Source organism: Fundulus heteroclitus, unplaced genomic scaffold, assembly GCF_011125445.2.
Source record: "Fundulus heteroclitus isolate FHET01 unplaced genomic scaffold, MU-UCD_Fhet_4.1 scaffold_109, whole genome shotgun sequence".
Classification (NCBI taxonomy): Eukaryota; Metazoa; Chordata; class Actinopteri; order Cyprinodontiformes; family Fundulidae; genus Fundulus; species Fundulus heteroclitus.
In genome coordinates this window covers 146184-162565 of record NW_023396522.1, presented here as the reverse complement: position 1 = coordinate 162565, position 16382 = coordinate 146184, and positions in this window count along the sequence as shown.

The following is a 16382-nucleotide window of genomic DNA, read 5'->3' as shown; positions in this document are numbered from 1 at the left end:
TGGGGGGCGGCGGCGGAACTGTAGCGCATAACCCCGGGTAATTGTAGACACCACCCACGGATCGGGAACGAGAGCGGCCCAACAACTGAGCTGGTCCGGGGTAAAGTGTCCCACCGCCAGCTCGGTGATGTCATTTCCGAGACCCCCTGCCCTTAAGAGGGCGGGAGGGCCGCCGAGGAAACTGTCCGGGTCGGGAAGCGACCCGAGCAGGTCCTGCAGTAGGCGCTGCAGTAGGTGCCGCAGCCGGTCGCGGCGGCCCCATGGGGGGTGTAGTCTGAGCAACATATGTGCGTGAAAGAGATGCCAAGGCACCCGCAGCAGGATGCCGCGATGGTCTGCGATGAAGGCCAGCCAACTGCTGCTTGGTACGGGAAGCCTGGGCCGACCGCTCCAAGGCTGCAAGTGCAGCAGAGCCAAACAACTCCCCCGGAACCACTGGAAGGCTCATCAGGGTCCGTCTACAGGCTTCAGTCAAAGGAGACTGAGCCAGCCACAATTGACGGCGTGCCTGAACCAGGGTGGACAGGACACGGCCAAAGGGCAAAGGCATGAAGCGATGCGTCCAACAGCCCCCGAGTGGGCGCGTCAATTGCAAAGCCTTCCAAGGAGGCTGAGAGACCTAGTAACAAATGAGACAACGAGTTACCAAGCCGCCCTAAACGAGACCCCGCATCATAGGCCCTGCACAGCAGGTCATCAGTCACCCGGCACTGAGGACGAGGACACCTGGCGTTAGTTCTCAAAGCCTCATCTGGCGCCACAATGAGGGATGCTATTGCGGGCTCAACAGAAGGCATATGGCCCAAGCCAAACTTGGGCGCATCTTGCATGGCCGCCAGAACCCTGCCATCAGAGGTCGGCCGTGAGAAGACCTTAGTGTCTGCCCAACAGGTATGAACCTCCTTAACATATTCGGCTGATGGGGGAACCATAAAGGACGACCTTAGCAGGAGGACGTCGAAAGAACGCACTGGAAGTCACAGGTTGGTTCTGCGGAGCATCCAGTTGCAACCGGGCAAAAGCAGTTTTTAACGCACCCACTATAGAATCGTCCTCTTCCGACCGAGAATCGGAAGAGATATGCGAACCGGCATCCGACAGATGCGAGCCGGAGTCAAGCTGATCCTGAAAATCAGTACCCGATGCTGCTAGGGAAATAGCATCGTCCTCCAAGGCAGAGAGTCCTGAACCCATGCTCTGCACTGGGTCAGGGTCTTCAACCAAGCCCGCACCACGTCCGTCCCTGAGGGACTCCAGCAGCGCTTTCATCTCCTTCAACTCAGAAGTAAGATGAGCCACCTGCCCAGATAAGCCCTCGGAATCCGTAGGGCTTCTCTTGGTCCTCTTCCGGGGGGGGCCCCGCAGCCTCAGGAACCGTACGCTTCCTAGGCTGGCCGGTGCCCTGACAGTCAGCTAAGCGAGCATTACGCAGGGACAAGGGAAGAACAGAACAATTAGGGCAGGCCGCTTCAGTCAAGGCCTCCCTAAGGTGATCCGGTCCCAAACAAGAGGGACAGAGGTCATGCCCATCCTCTAACTGGAGAGGGGCCAAACAAGCTCTGCAGCACTGCAAGTCCAACATCATGTGCTCGCAGGACTAGGTCAGGTCGAGCTGAAAACGCTACTCTTGACACTAGCAGACGAGCAAATAGGCCAGGAAACCCGGTCGAGCAGAACACGCCACCAGGGGTTCCCCAGCAGTGGAAAAGCTGCAAAGAGCACTGTGAGGGAAGCCGAACACGGCTGCTCACAATGAGAAGGCGAGCCCGAAAACGGCCGCAATTAACTTAATAGGCAAGCTCGGGAACGGCTGCCCGGTAAATGAAGGAGGCAAGCTCGGGAACGGCTGCCCGGTAAATGAAGGAGGCAAGCTCTGGAACGGCTGCCCGGTAAATGAAGGAGGCAAGCCTGAAAACGGCTGCACGGTAAATGAAGGAGGCAAGCCTGAAAACGGCTGCCCGGTAAATGAAGGAGGCAAGCTCGGGAACGGCTGCCCGGTAAATGAAGGAGGCAAGCCCGAAAACGGCTGCACGGTAAATGAAGGAGGCAAGCCCGAAAACGGCTGCACGGTAAACGGAGGAGGCAAGCCCGAAAACGGCTGCCCGGTAAATGAAGGAGGCAAGCTCGGGAACGGCTGCCCGGTAAATGAAGGAGGCAAGCCCGAAAACGGCTGCCCGGTAAATGAAGGAGGCAAGCCCGAAAACGGCTGCACGGTAAACGGAGGAGGCAAACCCGAAAACGGCTGCACGGTAAACGGAGGAGGCAAGCCCGAAAACGGCTGCCCGGTAAACGAAGGAGGCAAGCTCGGGAACGGCTGCCCGGTAAACGGAGGAGGCAAGCTCGGGAACGGCTGCCCGGTAAATGAAGGAGGCAAGCCCGAAAACGGCTGCACGGTAAACAGAGGAGGCAAGCCCGAAAACGGCTGCACGGTAAACGAAGGAGGCAAGCTCGGGAACGGCTGCCCGGTAAACGGAGGAGGCAAGCTCGGGAACGGCTGCCCGGTAAATGAAGGAGGCAAGCCCGAAAACGGCTGCACGGTAATGAGACGCAAGCTCAATCAGTATATGTAAGCCAACACGGCTGCAATTTGCCAAGATAAAGGCAAGCCGCAAAAACGGCTGTAGAGTAAATAAGAAACGCACGCCCGAAAGCGGGAGCGATTAACAAAATATGCACCAACCAAAAACCAAACGGCAAGCAACAGGTTGGTCGGAGTCGCCAAAAAGGCAAAAGGAAATCGACGCAGGGAGCGAACGCGTCCCGCTTCCCGTCGAATAAAGGAAAACAACTTACCAATCGAAGAAAGAGTTGTAATAAGAATAGCTTGCGCAGCCTCTGGAGGGCGAGAAAATTCTCGCAGCCCCGACCGTAGTCTCGAGGCTACCAGCGACAAGCAACAATCAGTGACTTACCACCTGCACAACTTGCATGCGAGAAGATTGAAAGGGACTGAGCTGTCGCTGTCACGTGACTATATGGGCTCCAGAGTCACCGGGGGTCACACGTGACTATGTTGGTATAAGATTCTCGACCTGTGCATGTGCAAGAGTGATCATTCAGTGCTTTAAGCACCGCCTCTGGCGGTCAGTAGGGATGAAATAGAACCAAGTTTTCTCTTTAGTAAAGCTGATCAAAACATCACACATCACCTTCACTCAATCCTGAGGATTTCCTCAGCTCAGAGCCTAACCGTGAACATTGATAAACTGTTTACATCTAAAAAACAAAAAAGCACTCACCAGGATTATGTTTCAACAAAAAACTTTGTTGTCTTGCTTAGGTTTCCCACATCTTGTGCCTGAAGAACACGCTAGCTCTGAGCAGACAGGAAGAAGCAACTACGTTCAGCTGTGGTGCATTCAGAATTCATGGGACAATTCAGTACTCAACAAAAAACGTGTTTTTCTTCAATCAATAAAAAAAGTATGTATATATATATATATATATATATATATATATATATATATATATATATATATATATATATATATATATATATATATATATATATATATGAATAAAACATTTTAAAAATAATTGAACAAAAACATGTTTCTTCTTGAGTTTTGAATTGTCCCATGCACTGTGAATGCACCACACCAGCGTTGCTCACAGCTTCTTCTTTGGATGATGAGCGCTGTGAACTGATCACAAACTTCATAAATTTGTTAAAATTCAACGGTTTGCTCTAAAATTCTGAAAATATTTACGTATGTCCAAGAGTGCTTTATCTAACTACGTGATTTTTAATATGGTCATTAATGAAACGGTTTCAGAGAAAAAAAAACATTAAACTTTATAGTCCTATACATATAAATTTAAATTTCTTGTAAAATAGTCAAATTGCCCTGGATTTTTACCAAACTGAAACAAATGTTTATTCTGGCTGTGCTTTACAGATAGAGGCCATTTTTATTGGCATTGACCAATGTTTGTGGAAAATACATTGATTTCTCCATTTTACAAACTTTTAAAAAATCAGAGTGTGCAACTTTCAGAAACCTCAATACATGCAGTGAGAGAATTGTTGTACCTTATTCAAGGAATACATCCTGAAATCTGAGCTTGTTACACCACACAAGTGATTTTAGGTGAATTTTTGAAATTTTCAAGTTTTTTTCCACACTTTTGGAAATAGGCCCCGCCCACTTGTTTCAATAAATACCATATTTAATACTTTAGTTAAGGGCAATGTCTGGAAGGGAATGAAGAAGGTTTTGTAAAAATCCGATCAGCCATTCTTGCGTAGTAGATTTCTTGACATCACAGCGCCCCCTAGTGATGGATGATCCTCAAATGTGGGTCACATGTGCAAAATCTTATTTGGACTATGGGTTATGAAGGACATGTAAAAATCTGTTATGGTTTTACAATAATCAACAATTACATTTAGAGCTAGCTAGCTAACAATCACTTATTTTAGCGTTACTTTTCGAAAAAGTCAAAATTCAAAAATCTGCCGCGATAACTTTTTTCATTTGTCCATGACACACTTATATATAAAGTTTTGCGCGGATTGCACAAAAAATGTAGGAGGAGGTTAACAAGAAAGGTTTAACCTTTGTAGCCATGTAGTGCGAAAACTAGCTGGGAAACGAAGGGTGTGCCAATTCACTTTATTTTGCAGAATCATCCAATAAACAAAGTTACATCAAGTTTTTGAGTGTAGGACCAGTAGTTTGGTGGTTACAGGCGTAAACGCATTGTCCTTTGTTATAGCGCCCCCTAGTTGTTGAGGGGTCTGAATTTCTGGGTTTGAGTAGCGGTGCACATTCTGTACTTGGATTCAATAGGTTCGTTACAAATCTGCATGGGCTGCCCAACGCGTTTTAGCGGAGAATAATAATTACCCGTAATAATAATAATAAACTAGAACTGCAAGCAGTTATTAACGGGTTCCAAGCCCACGCACCGCCCCCTTTGAGCATGTTCCTGGACTTCTGCATTCAACACCCTCATCCAAGCCCACCTACGCCGCGCCCCCTTTGAGCATGTTCCTGGACTTCAGCCCGCCCCCTTTGAGCATGTTCCTGGACTTCAGCGTTTAACACCCTCATCCCACAGCATCTGGTGGAGAGTGGTGAGAACAGCAGAAGGGATCATCGGGGCTCCTCTCCTGTCCATAAGGACATTTCATCCCAGCGCTGCATGTCCCGAGTCCATAACATTATCAGAGACCCCTCACACCTCCACCGTGGACTGTTCTCCCCTTTGCCCACTGGGAAAAGGTTCTGCAGCATCCGCTGCACGTTCACCAGTTTTTGCAACAGCTTTTTCCCCGTTGCCATCAGACTGTTGAACTCTAAACAGCAACAGTAAAAGTGCATATTCATACATATATACCATGGGTTAAAGCAAAAATAATCAGTTTGACTGAAAAAAAATTCAAGTCAGCCCATATATTCCCGACCGTGGACATAATGCCACATCAGTTACCTCACTTCTTTATTGTGCAAAGTCAACATTAACCAAATCTGGTAGGTCTACAATATCCATTGACCATTCCTGTTCATAGAACCACAGGAGGCTTTCTCAGCTGGTTCTAGTGCGATTTGGTTCTACAGTGTCGTTTCACTTCACCTTCTACACTGTTAAAAAAAAAAACTTCACAAAAGTTTTCTGACAATCGCCTTTCTCTGGCCTCACCCAGTTAGAACCTGTTCTCCAGTCCATATTGTAGCTGCAGTTTATTTATTTTTATTTGACGTAGTTTCCTTAATAATTTGCATGCATCAAAATCCTTGTGATTTTATTTAACGAGTGTCCTGGAGAGCAGCTGCTCCTGAGGTGGAGCTGCTGCTTATTGACTGACAGCCGATGCAGCTCTGCCTTCTTTGTTACAGAAAAGTGCAGGTGGAATTTTTTCACTTTTTCTGAATCAGACCCATTAAAATGCGGGACACTGTTTCACATTCCGACCATTGTTTAAAAAAAAAAAAAAGAAAAGAAAAAGTGCATCATGCTAAATTAGCCTGAGCTAATAGCGAATCATGAGGAGACCCCTGTTTGGTTTATCAGCTAAGTTACTGGCAGCGAGGGAATACACGCTGACAGGTGACATGGCCACAGGTGGAAATAATTCATTAATTAACTGCAGGAGCAGCGACGGATACACTTACTGATGAAGCTGTTGTCAGTTGTTCATTAATTACAATTGAGAATAATAAAGGACTGATAATAATTCCCTGTGGAGTTCCATTATCAATTTTATACTTATCAGATCTTGTTACTCCCATCTGTAATTGTATAACTCTATTAAACAAAAAAATCTTCAATCCAATTATAAGCCCTTCCTGTTATCCCCATTTTATATAATTTTATAAGCAACCCATCCTTCCATACCATGTCATATGCCTTCTCATTATCAAAAAATATTGCTACTACTACTTCCCTATTAATCTGAGTTTTTCTAATATCTGATTCCAAACACACAACTGGACCCATTGTACTTCATCCTTTAGTGAATCCACTTTGACATGAAGACAACAGTCTTTTACTTTCTACATAATATGCAATCCTTTCTGTTATCATTCTTTCCATAATCTTTCCTAAACATGAAGTAAGTGCAATTGGTCTATAACTTAAAGGGTTTGTTGGATCCTTTCCTGGTTTAATAATTGGCACAATAATTGCTACCTTCTAATTAGAAGGTAATCTTCCTTCTTTCCAAATCTTATTATATAAACCTAGAAGTTTTTCTTCAGCTTGTTTCCCTAAGTTTTTTTTAACATAATATAGCATATCTGATCTTTTCCTGGTGCTGTTAATCCTGATGTAAATATCACTCTCTTCATTTCTTGCATAGAAAAATAAACATCCATGACATTTCCTGGAGTTGTTTCACCTTCTAAAATAAAATCATTTATCCTTCTTGTCTGCTCTCTCCTAAATTTTCCCGTTTCTGGTAAATTATCTGAACTATGGATCTTTGCAAATGTTCTTGCCATTACTTCTAGTTTTTCTTCATTTGTTACTGCTGTTCCATCTTCATGTTTTAGAACTGGATATGTTCTCTCTGGTCTATTTTCCTTCATTTTCTTAATCATTCCCCATACCTAAGCTATAGGGGTTGTTCTGCCTATTGAATCACAATAATCTCTCCATTTTGTCTTCTTTGCCTTCTAAATAACTTTCCTTGCTTCTGCTTGATCTTTTTTATATTCAATAAATTTTTTTAAATTATGTGTTCTTTAGAAAACCTTAAAAGCTATCCTCCCTCTTCAAGTCTCTGCTCCGCTTAGAAAAAAACACGGGATGTGACGGCACTTTCGGTGATGTGCCCAAATATGGGCATAATGGCCGCCCTGTTCACAGTTCTGGATGGCAGAGCTCCTATATGATGAGAGCTGTGAACTGATCACAAACTTCATAAATTTGTTAAAAATCAACAGTTTGCTCTAAAATTCTGAAAATATTCATGGATCTCAAAGAGTGCTTTATCTAACTATGTGATTTTTTAAACGCCCATTGAAAAAAGCGTTTCAGAGAAAAAAAATATTAGCCTTTATACTCTTGCACGTGTGAATTTCAAAGTCTTTGAAATAGTTCAAAATCGGCTGGATTTTTACCAAACTGAAGTAAACATTTAGTCTGAATGTGCTTTACAAATAGTGGCCATTTTTATTGGGATTGAACAATATTTGTGGAAAATACATTGATTTCTCCATTTTACAAACTTTTAAAAAATCAGAGTGTGCAACTTTGAAAAACCTCAATACATACAGTGAGAGAATTGTTACACCTTATTCAAGGAATACATCCTGAAAATCTGAGATCGTTACACCACAAAATTGATTTTTAGTAATTTTTTGAAGTTTTATAGGTTTTTTTCACACTTTTGGAAATAGGCCCCGCCCACTTGTTTCAATGATTACCATATTTAAGACTTTAGTTAAGGGCTATTACTGGAAGGGGATGAAAAAGGTTTTGTAAAAATCCGATAAGCCATTCTTGCGTAGTAGATTTCTTGACATCACAGCGCCCCCTAGTGATGGACAATCCTCAAACGCGGGTCACATGTGCAAAATCTTACAGTTGTTTTTTTTTTCTTTTCTTTGTTCAGTGGTTTGTGTTGTTACCACTGGCAAGTTCATGTCAGTAAGAAGAATGAAGTTTGTCAATGGAGGTTCAGTTCTGCTTGGGGCACAGGCTCGCCATGTCCTTTCAGAGAGAATCCATGGAATCTGATCCAGTAGTCTGATCCAGCTTTTTGATCAGCAGCAACAAAAAAACCTAGCCTGCACACGATAATATTATTATTGCATTCAGCTAAATAAACTCACTTTATCAATTTTTACAGCATTGTTTTTTCTTCATTCCTCACATTAACATTGCGATGTTTTACATGCACTTTAAATTTTTTTCCCAACTCAAAACACCGGAATCATCTTTAACCCATGTAAAACAAAAATATAAAATCCTTTTTAATTATGAAACTATGACCTGTAATTTAACAAATTACAGCATAGGTTTTTTTAATCCTCTTCCAAGTCTTTGTAAATCATGAGATGAAATACAGTTATCACCTTACCAAAGAGCATGAAATCCTTCTACATCCAATACTCTCCATCATCCATTGTATGGACGAAACCCAGTACCCAGAGAAATGTCGGACTGGATCAAATACTGCGTGTGTGATGGGTTCAAGTACCTCGCTCAACGTAGGAATTTACACATGTACAGCCTCAAGCTATTTAACTAAGATGTAAACGAGGTTTAAAATGTCTACTGTTTAGTTTGATATTAATGAACAGTCATAATTTTAATTTACATGTAGTATGGTTGAACTAGAAGAATTAACAGTGGGATGTTGATAAACTGACTGTATATTTGTATTGTAGTGCTGAACCATAGATTTACTTCTGAGTCAGTTAGCTTGCAGTTAGTTGACCTCCACGCAGATTTGGCTCTGAAGGAACAGTCTGTTAAGAGTGATCCTATATATATATATATATATATATATATATATATATATATATATATATATATATATATATATATATATATATATTAGTGCTGTCAAACGATTAAAAATTTTAATCGCGAATAATCCTATGATGTCGATAGTTAACTCGAGATTAATCGCAAATTAATCGCATATTTTATCCTTTTATTTCTGAAAGTGTAATAGCCTATTTGGGCATTTTAATATGCAATTTTGCAATAAATGACACTAATAAAATACATGCTTGTACAAAAAATATTTTTGTTATTTTTCAAGCACTTTTCAGAATTGGTATGAAAACATCCTGGTGCCAAATGTTAAACTCTGGACTATAATGGCTATATGACTAATCATGATACCCTGATGTTTACACCATGTGTAAACAAATGTGTAAATACCTGTTTTCATGCCGATATATATTTTTTTGCCTCTTAAACAAAAGGTATTATGCATACATATAAATTAATAAAAATTGAACATTTCGATAAAGTCATAAGTTTTGTTCATTTCTTCACTCTCTCTCTCTCACACACACACATCTAATTCTGAGCTTTCACACCAACAACAATAATTTCTTTGAATATTTTTGCTTGCTGTTTCTATCCATATTCATAGAGTTTAAGCCTGGAAAAAGGTTTTAAATCTCCAGGTCATTCCAGCCTTACACTTTGCTTGCAACTGGGCAGGAGCTTAATACCCTGAATGAGACTGTTTAGCAACTGTTAGTAACTCCAGGTCCTTCGTTTGGAAACGTGATTCATCCCTGGGTTGTCAAATACAGAGACAACAAATTAATAAGCATTAAAGAACGGTTTATGGGTTGGGTTTCTGCAATGTTATCAACGTGTAAAAGCTCATCTTCAGAACCAATCTCTGCTTAAAATGGTGATCTGCACCAAGTAATCTACTTTCAGCAGTTATCACCGGTTATTGCACCGTAAACTGCAGAAAATACGTGCAGAGTTGCTCTGTCTGCCTTTACTACCGTCGGCTCCTATGGCGGAGGGATATTTCAGCTGGATACACTCAAATGTAGTGCAGGCAGGCCACTTAATAACCCCTATTTCGTCACTTATTTAAGACCCCAAATAAGCGATTTCACTTTCAGAAACCTGCCCAAAAAAAACGCAACCCGTGACTCATGAAATTTAGAAGCGCTTTTAGAAAAAAGAAGCCCAAAGTCGCGTGTGTCCGATGTGTGTGTGTTTGTAGAGATCCATCCATGATCAAATGCGGTCCTCTGCTGGAATTTTTAAATGTATTCCATACAACGCCACATTAAAGCATTAGTGTAAATATATATATATATATATATATATATATATATATATATATATATATATATATATATATATATATATATATATATGGATACATGGATACATGGATACATACATATATACATACAAAATTATTGAAGTGGACATCTACGTTTTAATTGAATACCCCTTACTTAGACTATTAATGGTAAGAGTTGTTGTAGTTGCAAAAACAAGCCACGAGATGGAGCCCTTGCTTCATTTTCTGAAAAGCTCTTTACAATAGGTTTTTGTCAAACTATCTAAATAAATATTTATTTTAAATCAACGGTTTGCTCTAAAATTCTGAAAATATTCATGAATGTCCAAGAGTGTTTTATCTAACCACACGATTTTTTTGATGGTCATTAAAAAAATGGATTCAGAGAAAGAAAAAATTAAACTTTATAATCTTGTATCATTAATTTTTAAAATCTTGTAAATTGGTCAAAATCGCCTGGATTTTTATCAAACTGAAAGACATGGTTATTCTGGCTGTGCTTTACAGATAGAGGCCATTTTTATTGGCATTGACCAATATTTGTGGAAAATACATTGATTTCTCCATTTTACAAACTTTGAAAAAAACAGAGTGTGCAACTTTCAAAAACTGGAATACATGCAGTGAGAGAATTGTTGCACCTTATTCAAGGAATACATCCTTAAAATCTGAGCTTGTTACACCACACAAGTGATTTTAGGTGAATTTTTGAAGTTTTCAAGTTTTTTTCCACACTTTTGGAAATAGGCCCCGCCCACTTGTTTCAATAAATACCATATTTAATACTTTAGTTAAGGGCAATGTCTGGAAGGGAATGAAGAAGGTTTTGTAAAAATCCGATCAGCCATTCTTGCGTAGTAGATTTCTTGACATCACAGCGCCCCCTAGTGATGGACGATCCTCAAATGCGGGTCACATGTGCAAAATCTTATTTGGACTATGGGTTATGAAGGACATGTCAAAATCTGTTATGGTTTTAGAATAATCAGCAATTACATTTAGAGCTAGCTCGCTAACAATCACTTATTTTAGCGTTACTTTTCGAAAAAGTCAAAATTCAAAAATCCGCCGCGATAACTTTTTTTATTTGTCCATGACACACTTATATATAAAGTTTTGTGCGGATTGCACAAAAAATGTTGGAGGAGTTTAACAAGAAAGGTTTAACCTTTGTAGCCATGTAGCGCGAAAACTAGCTGGGAAACGAAGAGTGTGCCAATTCTCTTTATTTTGCAGAATCATCCAATAAACAAAGTGCCATCAAGTTTTTGAGTGTAGGACCAGTAGTTTGGTGGTTACAGGCGTAAACGCATTGTCCTTTATTATAGCGCCCCCTAGTTGTTGAGGGGTCTGAATTTTTGGGTTTGAGTAGCGGTGCACATTCTGTACTTGGATACCTGATTCAATGGATTCGTTACAAATCCGCATGGGCCGCCCAACGCGTTTTAGCGGAGAATAATAATTACCCGTAATAATAATAACTAGAACTGCAAGCAGTTATTAACGGGTTCCAAGCCCACGCACCGCCCCCTTTGAGCATGTTCCTGGACTTCAGCATTCAACACCCTCATCCAAGCCCACCTACGCCGCGCCCCCTTTGAGCATGTTCCTGGACTTTAGCGTTCAACCCCTCATGACCACTGTCGGTCCAGGTCTGACAGACCACCTCTGATGTCATCACCCTCAGCACGGGCTCCCCTCAGGGCTGCATCCGGAGCCCCTTGCTGTTTACTCTGATGACACACGACTGCACCCCCAGGTTCACCCCCAATCACATCATGAAGTTCGCAGATGACACAAACTCATCAACAGCTCAGCTGTGGAGGTGGTTAGCAGCACCAACTTCCTGGGGGTGCACATCACGGTCAATCTCACCTGGTCTGTGAACACCACGTCACTGGTGAAAAGGGCATAGAAGCGCTTGTACTTCCTGCAGAGGATGAGGAGAGCCCACCTGTCCCCGCACATTCTCACAACCTTCTACAGAAGTACCATCGAGAACATTCTGACCAGCGTACCATAGAGAGCATTCTGACCAGCTGTCTCTCTGTGTGGTGTCGAGGCGGCAGCACCTCCGACTGGTGGAAAACAACGGTTGTCAAGCTTCTGAAGTTTGCGCACGACACCACTCTCATGGGATTTATCTCTGATGGTGACGAGTCCACCTACAGATGGGAGGGTGACCATCTGGTGACCTGGTGCAGGGAGAACAACTTAGAGCTCAACGCTGTAAAAATAGTGGAGATGGTTGTGGACTTCAGGAAGAACTCAGCCCCAGCTACCCCAACACCCTCTGTAACTATATATAATATATTTCAGTCGTCAGTCAAGTCAAATTATGTTGCGAGTTCAGTTGTTTTTTTTCTTTTCTTTGTTCAGTGGTTCATGTTGTTACCACTGGCAAGTTCACGTCAGTAAGAAGAATGGAGTTTGTCAATGGAGGTTCAGTTCTGCTTGGGGCACAGGCTCGCCATGTCCTTTCAGAGAGAATCCATGGAATCTGATCCAGTAGTCTGATCCAGCTTTTTGATCAGCAACAACAAAAAAACCTAGCCTGCACACGATAATACTATTATTGCATTCAGCTAAATAAACTCACTTTATCAATTTTTACAGCATGGTTTTTTCTTCATTCCTCACATTAACATTGCGATGTTTTACATGCACTTTAAATTTTTTTCCCCACTCAAAACACCGGAATCATCTTTAACCCATGTAAAACAAAAATATAAAATCCTTTTTAATTATGAAACTATGACCTGCAATTTAACAAATTACAGCATAGGTTTTTTTTAATCCTCTTCCAAGTCTTTGTAAATCATGAGATGAAATACAGTTATCACCTTACCAAAGAGCATGAAATCCTTCTACATCCAATACTCTCCATCATCATCCATTGTATGGACCAAACCCAGCGCTGAACACAGAAATGTCGGACTGGATCAAATACTGCGTGTGTGATGTGTTCAAGTACCTCGCTCAACGTAAGAATTTACACATGTACAGCCTCAAGCTATTTAACTAAGATGTAAATGAGGTTTAAAATGTCTACTGTTTAGTTTGATATTAATGAACAGTCATAATTTTAATTTACATGAAGTATGTTTGAACTAGAAGAATTAACAGTGGGATGTTGATAAACTGACTGTATATTTGTATTGTAGTGCTTAACCATAGATTTACTTCTGAGTCAGTTAGCTTGCAGTTGAATTCATGATCTAGAGACAGGAAGATGCATTCACGGAATGGAAGTCAGCGCAGTTAACGTGGGATTGCGCAATCCCAGGGGAGGCCAAGATCGCTGGCTTGGTGGCGCTTCACTATCAAGCGCCACCAAGGATTTACGTTAAAAATAGTGAAAAGTCTTCGATTTTAAAGAGAATATGATAAAAAAATAAGGAAATTAGATTAAAAAAACAACTATTATTACAAATGACTGCGTGAATCACAATATATATTATGTTATCATTATTCTATATTTTCTTTATTTCCATGATTGCCTCCACTGAATGCATGTAACTGCTATCTATAACTATAACCCATAAACTCTGCACAACATTCGCATATTTGCTCATTTTGCATCATTGCATCTCCAACTAGCATTACAAATCCTGTCGAAGTCTCAGTTTCTAAATGCATTCTCGCACAAATGCCCTTTGCACAATCAATCCAGTACATACAAATGGTTTTAAAAATACTTACCTGTACACTGTGACTTTCTCATGCATTGTTTACACTTCAATTGTTTACTTTTAAATCACTGCTGCACCTTATCCTGTAATTTAAATTGACTGTAATTTACAAGCTGTATTCTTGCACAAATTGCCCTCTGCACAATCAATTCTGCATATACAAATGTTTTTTAAAAATACACACCTGTACACTGTGACTTCTCCTGATTTGTTTGCATTTCAATTGTTTACTTCAAATCACTGCTGCACCTTATACTGTAATTTATTTTACTGCAATTTACAAGCTGTATGCAACAGAATTTTGTTCTGTACGCACTCTGTGCATACAAACTGACAAATAAAGTTTTCTAATTCTCTCTAAGTCTATCTATCTATCCATATTATATTATAGCGTTACTTTTCGAATAAGTCTGATCCATATCTGAACTATGGATCTTTGCAAATGTTCTTGCCATTACTTCTACTTTTTATTCATTTGTTAATGCTGTTCCTTCTTCATGTTTTAGAACTGGATATGTTCTCTCTGATCTATTTCCCTTCATTTTCTTAATCATTCCCCATACCTCAGCTATACAAGTTGTTCTGCCTATTGAATCACAAAAATCTCTCCATTTTGTCTTCTTTGCCTTCTAAATAACTTTCCTTGCTTCTGCTTGATCTTTTTTATATTCAATTAAATTTTTTAAATTATGTGTTCTTTTCAAAACTCTAAAAGCTATCCTCCCATTTCAAGTCTCTGCTCCGCTTAGAAAAACACAGGATGTGACGTCACTTCCGGTTATGTGCCCAAATATGGGCATAATGGCCGCCCTGTTCACAGTTCTAGATGGCAGAGCTCTCGATGATGAGAGCTGTAAGATGATCACAAACTTCATAAATTTGTTAAAATTCAACGGTTTGCTCTAAAATTCTGAAAATATTCATGAATGTCCAAGAGTGTTTTATCTAACCACACGATTTTTTTGATGGTCATTTAAAAAATGGATTTAGAGAAAAAAAATATTAAACTTTATAATCTTGTATCATTAATTTTTAAAATCTTGTAAATTGGTCAAAATCGCCTGGATTTTTACCAAACTGAAAGACATGGTTATTCTGGCTGTGCTTTACAGATAGAGGCCATTTTTATTGGGATTGACCAATATTTGTGGAAAATACATTGATTTCTCCATTTTACAAACTTTGAAAAAAAATCAGAGTGTGGCACTTTCAAACACTGGAATTTATGCAGTGAGAGAATTGTTGCACCTTATTCAAGGAATACATCCTGAAAATCTGAGCTTGTTACACCACACAAGTGATTTTAGGTGAATTTTTGAAGTTTTCAAGTTTTTTTCCACACTTTTGGAAATAGGCCCCGCCCACTTGTTTCAATAAATACCATATTTAATACTTTAGTTAAGGGCAATGTCTGGAAGGGAATGAAGAAGGTTTTGTAAAAATCCGATCAGCCATTCTTGCGTAGTAGATTTCTTGACATCACAGCGCCCCCTAGTAATGGACGATCCTCAAATGTGGGTCACATGTGCAAAATCTTATTTGGACAATGGGTTATGAAGGACATGTCAAAATCTGTTATGGTTTTACAATAATCAGCAATTACATTTAGAGCTAGCTAGCTAACAATCACTTATTTTAGCGTTACTTTTCGAAAAAGTCAAAATTCAAAAATCTGCCGCGTTAACTTTTTTTATTTGTCCATGACACGCTTATATATAAAGTTTTGCGCGGATTGCACAAAAAATGTAGGAGGAGATTAACAAGAAAGGTCCAACCTTTGTAGCCATGTAGCGTGAAAACCAGCTGGGAAACGAAGGGTGTGCCAATTCCCTTTATTTTGCAGAATCATCCAATAAACAAATTGATGTGAAGTTTTTGAGTGTAGGACCAGTAGTTTGGTGGTTATAGGCCAAAACGCGTTGTCCTTTGTTATAGCGCCCCCTAGTTGTTGAGGGGTCTGAATTTCTGGGTTTGAGTAGCGGTGCACATTCTGTACTTGGATACCTGATTCAATATGTTCGTTACAAATCCGCATGGGCCGCCCAACGGGTTTTAGCGGAGAATAATAATTACCCGTAATAATAATAAATAATTTAAAAACACGAGAAAAACAATAGGGTTCTCTGCTCACAGAGCAGACGAACGGCATAGCCGTTCGCCTGCGCTGCGGGCTTGGAACCCTAATAATTTAAAAACACGAGAAAAACAATAGGGTTCTCTGCTCACAGAGCAGACGAACGGCATAGCCGTTCGCCTGCGCTGCGGGCTTGGAACCCTAATAAATAATGGAAAAACGCACAAAAAACAATAGGGTTCTCTGCTCACAGAGCAGACGAACGGCATAGCCGTTCGCCTGCGCTGCGGGCTTGGAACCCTAATAACTAGAACTGCAAGCAGTTAAATAACGGGTTCCAAGCCCACTTACGCCCCGCCCCCTTTGAGCATGT